The sequence below is a fragment of the Dysidea avara genome, chromosome 1 (genome assembly GCF_963678975.1).
Source record: "Dysidea avara chromosome 1, odDysAvar1.4, whole genome shotgun sequence".
In the NCBI taxonomy this organism is placed as follows: domain Eukaryota; kingdom Metazoa; phylum Porifera; class Demospongiae; order Dictyoceratida; family Dysideidae; genus Dysidea; species Dysidea avara.
Window position 1 is genome coordinate 23,981,023 of NC_089272.1, and position 11,212 is coordinate 23,992,234.

Consider the following 11,212-nt stretch of genomic DNA (forward strand, 5'->3'; position numbering starts at 1 on the left):
GTTTGGGCACAGAAATCCAGATATGAGACAGTTGGGTGTCTAAGAATACCGAGACCGTTCCACGATTGGAGAAATGTATGCCACCACAACAAATCAGACCTGAATGATGTGTTTAGCCTAGTGATGAAGTGCATCTCGTGGAGCTTAGCTGCCGTTGAATACATTCTTGAGACAAATGCTCTGCCGTGACGCACAACGTTTGTGGCATGTTGGAGAGTGCCTACTAGCGATAAAATCTGCCTCTTTCTAGCTTTCTTCCTGAGGAGCCATGTCATCAACAGTTGCTGTATTCTAGTGAGTTTATCTTTTGGTAGCATAATTTCCATTCTTTCAGTGTCTAATATGATTCCCAGGAATGACAAGGATGTTGAAGGACCTTCTAGTTTATTGGGTGCTAAGGGGACGCCAAGATAAGAAACACCTGCATTTTCCATGATCCAGGCTAAAAGGTTAGCGAGAACATTGAATAATTTTGGTGTTGAATAAAGACCAAAAGGGATACAATGATCAATATATATATACTGCCTCTCTATCTCACCCCTAGTAAATGTCAGTCTGCTGGGTGTTCAGGTAGTAAGCGAAAGGCACTCTTGATATCAATTTTTGCCAACATTGTATTTTTTCCTGACTTAAGTATGTTTAATATGGCATCATCTATGGTTACATAGGTCAGGCTGCACAGCTGTGAAGGTATGCCATCATTCACACTACTACCTGCTGGGTAGGAAGGTCTGTAATGAGCAGCCACTTATCCTGCTGATGGTTCTTCAGGATGACCCCGAATCTTTTTATGTGAACACCCGGACATATTGACAGTGGGTATGGGCCCAACATCCTGCCTGGTAATAGTTCATTATGAAGATAGTCATCCACAACTGTAGGATGATTTGAAGGTTCCTTTGTGCTGATTGTGTACCACTCCCATTAGAACCCACTCTAAAGCCAAGGGAGATACTCTGCAGGAAATACTGGACTAGGTTTTGATGTGGGTGATGCCTTAAGTGATATAGCCAAGCAGTTGAGATGAGTGGAGTGTTAATGTAGCTAGCTTCTACAGGATTTGATTGAAAAGTGGGACAGGAGTAAGGTGATTCTGCCATTGCTGTAGCCACTGAGGGTATGGTTCCAGTATGCGAAATAACTTTTCAAACATGTCCTGACATACTGTCCGGACATTGTGAAAGTTGAGTGGACATCAAACAATTTGACCGTACCTTTTAACTTTTGTTGTTTCTCCTTTCCTGTGTCTTTACCAAGTTACAGTAGATATGTTTGCTTCTGGGGCCACCCATGTACTGTAGAGCTGATTACTACTCAACCACTCACACTGATACTACAGTATTTTAAAGGGTAACTACTGGTCACATAAAAGAGCTTCTATGGAATCAATTCTATTACAAGGAAAGGAGTCATAAGGACTTCTGTCAAGGTCTTCTACATAGCTATATGTGGTTAAACTTTGCTTATGCTACCATTGTTTAGAATACATTTGTACTGGCTTTACCCTAATACAGTGTATGAACATAAGAGATGCACTGATGTCTTGTCCATTCTAGCTTAAAATATAAACTTGTACAAGTGATGATGAAAACCACAAGTAAAAGTACTACTGGAAATCAGTTTATAAATACATTTTACTACTGCAGTACAGGTCTGAGACAAGTAGGCTGGCACAGCAGATAACCTCAGAGTACATCTTGGGAATACCTTTGTGGTCACCACAGACAAATAACTTAATTACATGTCAATACCATCATGTCTGGCCTCCCTCCTAGCCCAATAAACTCTGCTACACTTTGAAAGGACACTATTTCCGAACAAATTCAATTATGGCCTGACAACTGATGTAATTGTCTGGTGTCCTGAGGTTATTTCGCACACTGTGGTTCTGATTTTGTATCCCTTCGATGGATTGGCTCTAGGAGACCATTTGGAATTATAAATAATTATGTATATGAATATTAAGGTAGATACCTCATAGCAATTACATGTTATTGAACAGCACAGCAAAAAAAATTGATTGTATATTGTACAATATGAGTACACATACTAGTAGTTAAATAAAATAGTGGCACGCTAAAAGTTTTTTGACCGCAGTCTACATCATTGAAACAGTGGTCTAGGCTGTTGGTTTGTAGTCGACTGCTGGGCAGGAGGGTTAGGACAGAACAAAGCCTTATGATGGATGTCCTTCACAGCCGAATTAAAGGAACAGTAATAACACACATGTTCATAACGGCAGTTTGGGAAAGTGCATCCCTGAGCGTGTTGTTCATTCCATTGACGGCAAATGAATTGTCAGTAGCCTGGAGCTTAATGCGTTTGGTCACGTGAGCTGGAGGTTGAACTTGGGGCAAATTCACAGTCTATGCATTGGTGAAATAAACTAAAGCAATGCTGGCCTGTAAAAGCTAGGCTCCGAAGTGTTGAATCTGTGGTAGACCACTTGCAGCTTGGTTGGGAGGCGGCGAGCTGTCGGAATCGTCGATCATATGCCAGCCAGCGATTATTCTGGTATTCATTGCTGGCTTCCAGCATTAGGATCTGGTAACCCATCAAGTCCGGAACATGCTTCTTAGAAATGACTGACACATAAATGGTGAATGCTTGTAGCCATTTGGATATGTTGGTAATTGATCTTTGTTTTGGCTTGGATCCTGCTGTCTCCTCAAAACCCAAGTGGCTTGGTACAAGGTCTCCTATCTCTATGAATTTGCCAGCTTCAATCTTTTCAACCAGGTTTGATGGGACGGGTGGTATAGTTGAACTTGCTATTAGAGGTGCAGACAGCTGGTTGGTAGGACGAGGGGCCTTCTTCCATTTTGATGAAAGTACGTTGACATGCTCCTGATCTAGGAAGGTGCAGGAGAGAGGTAACACCATTATAGTAGTAAAGTGCAGAAAGAATGGGGCTCAATGGTATGTCCATTTATATATATATTTTTGTTAATTATCTCTTGGCTAGACAGTTGGGCAAGGTAGTCTCGGTGTATGGCTTCATGGTTACCTAATTGTCTACCTAATGCCCACAACACTGCTACAAATATCCCTACCATAATTACCATCAACACAAACACATTATACTTGTAAGTGTTCAAATCGCATAACGAAGTGAGATGTGACATACGGCGTAACCGCAAGAAGCTTACTTTGCATTACGCTAATTATCACGCACAGTGCCACGTCGTCACGCCAGCTGACTTTGCATTATGCCAATTATCACGCACAGTGCCACGCCGTCACGCCTGATGCCACACGATTCGAACAGATAGGCAAGCTACTCACCTAGGTGGGGATTATCTTGGCTCTTCTCCTGAATGTCCTCACTTTCCAGTTACTAATGACTGCTTCAACAATTTTTGGAATATTGGCCTTGGTTAATGGATTGTCATCGAATTCTTCATCATCTTCACTGGTTGAGGAGTTGCTCTCTGGTTCACGGATAGTAGCCACACGCTGATGTTTCTGACGTGGCAGATCGGCCGTTGTACTCTTCCTTTTAGTTGATTTAGTGGTTCCAGAAGATTCTTTTCCAGCCCCAGTAGGACAGTTCTTTCTTCTTCGGCCCGATCCGGTAGTAGAGAGTTGCTCTTCAGCCGTCGTCGTGGTATTCGGATTAGGGATCTTTTTTCACTTCCTTTCTTCGTCCTAGGCATGTCTCTCAGGGAAATCGTGATCTCGCTTGAACGCTCCCACTACTCTTAAAACACCCAATGCACGTGTTGACTGTTGCACATGTGTGAACTCTGATTGATGCTCACTTGACACTCTAATTAATACCCAATGCACCTTTCATTGCTCCTCCATTAACTTGGTTTAAATATGCTATGTAACCTCATTAAATTACAGGGGCTTAGATAATTGATCATAACTCACAATTAAAACAAGCTATGAAGATGGGACTTAATTGTCTCAATCTGTGCACCATAAACTGGTAAATCAATCAAGTTATAGTGCTTTCCCTGTGCTCCTCCATGTTGACAAAGAAGAAGGCCATTCCAACTACAAAACGATGATGGTGAACGTCATTTTTACTGCATCGTGCCCATAACTCACGTATCCTTTGCTTTGCAACAAGATTTTCTCCATAAACAGTCAAATCCAGTGATGTACAGGTCAAAAACGGCCGGTTTTCACTCAGCGGGACACATTATTACATGGCACTCAAATAATTGAGCGTTTTAATATTAGCATAATTGTGGGCTTGCCATTGGGGCTGCAGCAATCGCACTATAAAGATCAGTGATGCTGAATAACTTTTGCTAAAGTAATGTCAAAAATACATTAAGACTGGATGAGTGATATATTATGCATGTCTAATGTTCTATTATATGGCTGTAGTTGTTGTATTAGGGTGACTGCTAATCTCAAGTGACCCTCTGGTGGAGGTATCTCACATGATAGATCATTGGAGCATAGTCAACGTTTTCTGTATTGTTATAACTGAAGTAGCATAACATTTTAATTAAATTTTGAGTGTAAGAAAACTGTCATATTAAAGATTAATGGTTTCCTAAGACAAGCACAAGAAGAAAGGTAAAGGAGTAGTGCTAGGAGCAAATTTTGTCGGAACTCCAAAAGGCACATGCCATGGTTGATCATGACTTTGTTGCTGTAGCATAAACTGGTAGTTATATGGTTGTGTGATGCATCATTTAGCCTGTAGCCATTTGACTATAGCCGTCCTTCTACGTCAGAGTACACTGAGACACATACAAATACACAAGTACAAAACTGAAAAACATACAAGACATGACAAATACAAAGCAATACAATTAAATGATAGACAAATTAACTATTATCAGTCATATAGTGAGTCTTCGTTAAAGTAACAAATTCTCCATGCTTGTGGGGCACTTCACTATGATCTTAACAATGATTCATGTGTCTGTTGTAGGAAGAGCTGCTGTGGAAGCACAGAATCTATTTATTATTTAACTTACCCTGGATGTATTAACTTGGAAACTCTTGATGATGCAAGTTTAAAGAAAGTATGAAAAGTACTGGTACCTGACTGTGATACAAGGGAAATAAAGACTATATTGAAAAGAGTGTGGTATTCGCTTTCTTTTTTTTGAAGAACAGGTTTTGCAGTAGTCCTTACCTACACCATGAGTGGTATTTGGTTTCGTTGATTGTACTGTATTTACATAGATTTGAGCTAAAGGGGTTATTTTTATGCATATAAAAATGATAAGGTATTATTATTCTAATAACTCACCATGAGTTCGAACTATGTAATCACAACAGATGCATTTTCAATCTACATATCTGTACAAGCAATGTAGCCAGTTTATTATAGATAGCATTTTCAAGATATTTTGGGTATGGGAGAGAGACTAATATAGCTAGAGGCAAAAAGTATATCTTGTACTTACATAGGGGTAGACTAGTGGCTACAAATCATATGGCCCAAATATGGATTTTATAGAGTTTTAATGCTGCCTGAACAGACAGAAAAGCGTAGTAATTTTTGTGTATGAAAGACCCTATACATGTCACACCCATTAGCCCAACTCTACGCGAGTAACCCGAGTGGAGTTGTTGTATACAGTGAAACCTGTCTAAAGCGGTCACCTTCGGGCCAGAAATATTTGGCCTTTATAGAGAGGTGGCTGCCTAACTCAGGTGACCATTAAGGGAGGTTCCACTGTACTATCAACAAAACTGTGGTCACCAAATACTGATAGTTATAAGTTACGTATTTATGTACAAATTAAAAAATAATTAACCTAATAGCATTTTTGTCCTACATCTTTCGAGTCTAATTTTAGAAAAAGCCCCAGATAACTGTATTTCCAATATTATTGTAATTGTAAACATGTACAGTGTGTACATATCAACAACAAAATGCATTTCTGTGCATAGCAACGTACATAAATTTTACAGTGCGATAGTGTAGTTAAATTTGTAAAGTTTAAAGTTTAGTACATAAAATAATTATTCTGCAAGTTTTTTTAGCATCCAAACTTTAGCTTCAGTGTTGGGAATGCTGAACTTCCACTGCACATAGGCCCATTGTCTGCTGTTCTTTTTCCATTTAGTGTGTCCTGTTCTAGTCAGCATTTCATTAAACCAACGAAGAATATCTGTTGAATCAGCCACTCCTTTGTTGCTATCAAAGCACCAATGATCATGAAAGCTTGAAGCTATTAGCTTTTCTGTCTTGTTCAGTGGTCCTTGCAATCCTTCACAATGCTTTCTACCTGTCACATTTATATCCATTTGTAAGCAAAATTGACGATCAATATATGGAGAATCGTAAAACTTCACAGAAACAGTGTCACTAAAAGTAACATGCTTAAGAACCTGTAGAGAAGCTTTAGTTCCACGGTGATCGTCACTTCTCAAGATGCCACATGAGCTATGTTCTTTGCAAGCCATCTGCAACTTTCAACCAACTGATGCCTTCCTTCCCAGTTTGAATTAGACATACTGCTGAGAGGAGTAATATATAGAAAATTCTTTTCTCTCAGAAATCTCTCAGAATCTCTCAGGGCCATGTTAAACCTGTGCATGTAGCATTTACTCAATGAATGTAACTCTGAGAGATTTTATTGTGAGAGATTTTAAGATGTTTGTGCTGAAGGTGTTAAAATATCTCACAAAAAAATTTCTCAGCTATGCACAGAGGTGTGAAACTTTCACAGAAATCTCATAGCTACCCATAGTGTTTATTCAGTAAGCATAATTCTGAGAGATTTTATGTATGCCTTGTACAGGAAATATCAAGATTTTCTCACAAGAATCTGTCAGTTGTGCCCTAATATTTGGTTTAAAAAGGGAAAATACTTGAATCCAGTAGTCCAGCCCAGTGATTGTATACAACCCTAAAGATGCAAAAAATTTTCACCTCAAAGTTTTGGATGGTGGCAATCCGCAAAAAAAAAAAAAATATTGAAAATCCTACTATACGGTACTTAATTAAGAATGATCCAGTTTCCATTCCTATAAAATAAACTTTAGTACACTTATTTTATCAAGACATGGACTACGTGTTAGCTGTGTAATTATTTAATGCATTGTGACTTTGTATGTGCTTTTTAGTTACTTGAGGAACAGATAAAGAGTTTTGGTCAAATGCCAAATCAACTGCTGAAAAATCCACACCCACTTAGAAATCCACCAGTAAAGGTACACTATGTTCTGTATGGAGCCAAAAATACTTCACGTAGCTGTAGCAAATGTATAATTGCGTTTCCATTCAGTAGATGCTTGTCAATAATGATGCATTCAACTTTGTGTTGTTGTTTTTTCTAATAAATTCCAACAACATTTAATATTATGATTATTTCCTTTCCAGATTATTTCACAGTGTCTTCCAGCTACTAGTTCTTTTGAGCAAGCTTGAAGTCAGTCCTGATGTAGCCATTATTATGTTACATCCTGAGGAGATGTATTCATATCCAAGAACTATTTTGTCTCTGTCAGCAAGTTACGTATACTGTGCAGCTAACTGGAATGTTACTGAAGGTACAATAATTGCTTAACCATTTCTTTGTGTTGTGTTTATTACTAATTTACAGTGAAGCGGCAGCCAACATGTTTGCTTGAAGTGAATGTCATAAACAGTAAGTACTAGTGATGTTTCCTGTATGTTAATGTTATCTGTAGTTCACCAATTCAGTTGTTAAGTTTGTGTTTACTTTTCTCTTTTAGGCTTGAAGCAACGGGGAATTTTGTTTACTGAAGCTAGTGATACAAAGTTGTTTTGCACTGCTACACTAGACAACCAATTTTTGTTCACATGTGGTGTGTCTAAGAACAGCTTTCAGATTTATAACACCGAAACAGGTACTGTGATATTTGTACTGAGAAGGTTTTGTATTTATTATTTATTTTAGTAAATACCTCTGTATTTCAGAATACCTCTTTAATGTGATTCACTATGTACCTGTAATGTATGCAATACCTGATAGAGATTTTGGTGAGTACATGGATTTTTTCCAATTCCCTTCCTTTGTATAAAGTTGTCCCACTTAAAGTGCCCCACATACAAGCTGTAAGGAATATGACGTGCTTTCTTCACTCAGTTATATTGGTTTGTGTGTATTATATTTTATGTATGAAGAAACTTTTGGGCACAGGCTTGAGCCATTTATGCTCTGTGAGGAATGCTCCAATATTTCGTCCCTTGTTCTTAAGATAGTTGGTTGATTGCTCTGTTTACTGTGTTGAAATGAACACATTTAAAAAGTATAGATCAGCTTGACTGTTGTATTACAGTATTTGCTCTATTATTATTAATGTATACTCTAAAGCTTACCGAGGTCTCAAAATCATACACTGTGTAAAATTTCTCTTTCCATGGATACTGTCTGTTATGGTCTTACACCGTTGTACACCTTATTGTACCCCTCGTATTGATGACTGCTCTATTAGAGTAATCTGGTGTATATCTTTGGGGTATCAGTGAGTTAATTTATTACCATAATTAATGTGACAAAATTTTTGAAAATCAATTTTTGTACACAACACTGAAGTTGACTTTCACCATCAATAGATAGTCACACCAATACCATAGCCATGCCGCTGATTTACTCGGACTGTTTTTCACAACTGGATTTCTGGAGACATGTGCCAGCCACTTGCACCTTGGAATGCCACTGGCCAGATGGAACGTGAGGCTAGAGTAACTGGCACCTTTGGACAGTTTCCCAGATGTTTACTGCATTCATTTCTTTTACTTTGAGTGGCACTGCATGGTGGTATTAAGGCTGGAGACTCCAAATGACCGGCTCGGCCACTTTCTGTTGATATACCAGACCACCCCTACCACCATCCATGGTTGTGTGCTTATATTATAGATACTGCCATGAAAATAGCTACTCAAAATTATGGTTATATCAGTAGCTAGCTTACTATGGTCTAAAGTCTTATACACTATGGTTATATTGCATTCATGGTGAAATTTCAACTCATAGCTTTTGGCATACTGTATTGACATGTTTATAATTGCTCTCTCACAATGTGTACATTGACAGTTTTCCACATTAGATTATATATTTTTGCAAACAGATCAACTAATTCAGGGTGTATTTGGACACCACAATACAATTTTATGTTTGGATTATAATCCAGACAGAGGATTATGTTCCAATAATGAAGATGGTCTGATTGCAAGTGGATCATGTGACTGCACTGTAATGTTGTGGAAATGGAGTGGACAAAAATGCCGAATTATTAGTTCAATGTCAGAGTCTATGAAAAGTAAATTATTGTGTGATTATTTGTGCATTGTCTGTTTATCTGTTTCTATTTAGTAAATTCATACAGATATTGATTATTGGTTTTGTACTGTTAGGAAAGTCTATAGTTTGGCAGTCCTCTTCAGTCCACGTTTATAACATTTCTTAATTTGCTGCCTACTAGCATGTTAACTCCACCTGTTTTGTAAAAGTGCCTAGAACTACAGTAACCTTTTCTCCACTTATAAACACATTTCAGTATACTTATTCATTGTTCATCTGTCCAATGCTATGTACAGCAAAATTAAATCTTGTAGCATTCCTCAACACTGCATTTACTCCTCAAAAAGTATTAATATGTAGCCTGCTGTGTGTATGTACATGAATTACATACTTTCCATTATATTAGATACTACTGAACCAATAGCGGTACTAACTGGTCATCATACTCCAGTTGTATCTGTTGCACTGAACTGCAGTTTGGGAATAGTTGCAAGTAGAGCTCTGTGTAAATCATGAAATAAACTAAAACTCTAAACTACAATCTGTTAAAATAGTTCTGGTAGACTAGATCTATCAGAATTATTTTATGTTGTAATGCAGTGTTTGGTTTCTTGTCTGAGGTTATAATAGTAGGACAAGGCTTACTACAATTAATGAAACTCGTGACTTGTCAAAGGGATGTCAACAGCTAGATATATACTAAAGCTCATAAGGCTAAACATATCTTTGCATAAGCTATAGCTATGGATATGCATTGTGAAATATGTATTGACAGTGCAATACAACACCATACAATTAAACTATATGATTTTTGACCTCCAGAGATTTCTATTGACATTAATGTTGTGGATTGAGTCAGCAACACTGTTTGTTATTATGCTGCTAGAGTATATGGCTGCTCTATTGGAGTATCTCAATCTCTAAAATGTGACTGGATCTGTGAAAACCCGGCATAATGGCATATTTTTAATCTTTATTTTTGAATATTTATAATCTACTTAACCAAGTATATGCTCTCTGACCAAGTTTCAGCCTCGTATGCCAACAACTTTTGGAGCTAGGGTTACAGTCCTACTATAACAACAACAGAAAGATCGATTTGTACAGCAAGTATTAGGAAAATAAATTACTGGTACTTACAAAAATTGTTGTAACTTACGAAAACAATGAAGTACAGAGTTGCAACATACACCATCATGTTTACCATTAATAGGGGAGTCCAGCTTTTCCTTCTACCACCTTTCTTCACTACATACAGAGACAAAATCAGTGAAGAAAGATCGATTGCATACGATTGCTTCGATGTGACATAAACAAATGCCCATAACTCGTGTATCGTTTAGCCTACTGCAAGGATTTTCGAACTCCCCTTGAGTAGGTGAATAAGATTTTATCATTTGACCCTTTCTTCACAATTAAAGAACAAAACATTTAAAAGTTTTACGGAAATTTTTTTAATTACACAAATATTTTACCCATTGCAATCAATGGCTTATATTGAAAATTTAGGCTTATATCATTATGCCAGTTTTTTGCAAATCCGGTCACAAATTTAGAGTTCTCATAGTTTTCCATGTTCCCCTTGTGCCATATGCCTATATGGTATCAAGAAAAGCTTTCAGTATATCATACACAGACATAATCTTCACTGAGATAATTTGAAACATGTTTCAAGTGCCTCACAATAATCAAGACTGTGTAACTGGCCCACCTGCTAGAAATACAATTGAGCATATTATAGCATAACAAATGCAGGCTTTGTTTGTTAAGTAGCAACACTTGAAAAAGATAAACATACTCTAATAGAACATTCACCACATTAAAATGTAACATTAGCTAGTGTATCATGTGAACCTACTCGGGACATAATATTGTAGACAAATATCTTATAAGCACATAAGCAAGTTTAATACATCACACCTAGAAGTGGTAAAGAATTGATATGAGTATTGTAGAGTACCATATAGTAATTATTCTGTAACTGTGTTTGTGACTCAATTGATCAGTTAGTATGCTATATC

The 11,212-nt window shown here is 37.5% G+C and overlaps 2 long non-coding RNA genes across 2 annotated transcripts; both read left to right on the plus strand.

Moving 5' to 3' along the window:
* Positions 1–4,873: 4,873 nt before the first annotated feature.
* On the plus strand, positions 4,874–7,392 carry LOC136260006 (uncharacterized). Its single transcript, XR_010703406.1, has 3 exons — positions 4,874–4,991; positions 7,048–7,134; positions 7,304–7,392. It is a non-coding gene; the product is annotated as an uncharacterized lncRNA (long non-coding RNA).
* A 6-nt stretch (positions 7,393–7,398) lies between these two features.
* On the plus strand, positions 7,399–7,790 carry LOC136260013 (uncharacterized). The gene is made up of 3 exons (XR_010703408.1): positions 7,399–7,473; positions 7,527–7,571; positions 7,660–7,790. It is a non-coding gene; the product is annotated as an uncharacterized lncRNA (long non-coding RNA).
* The last annotated feature ends 3,422 nt before the right edge of the window (positions 7,791–11,212 follow it).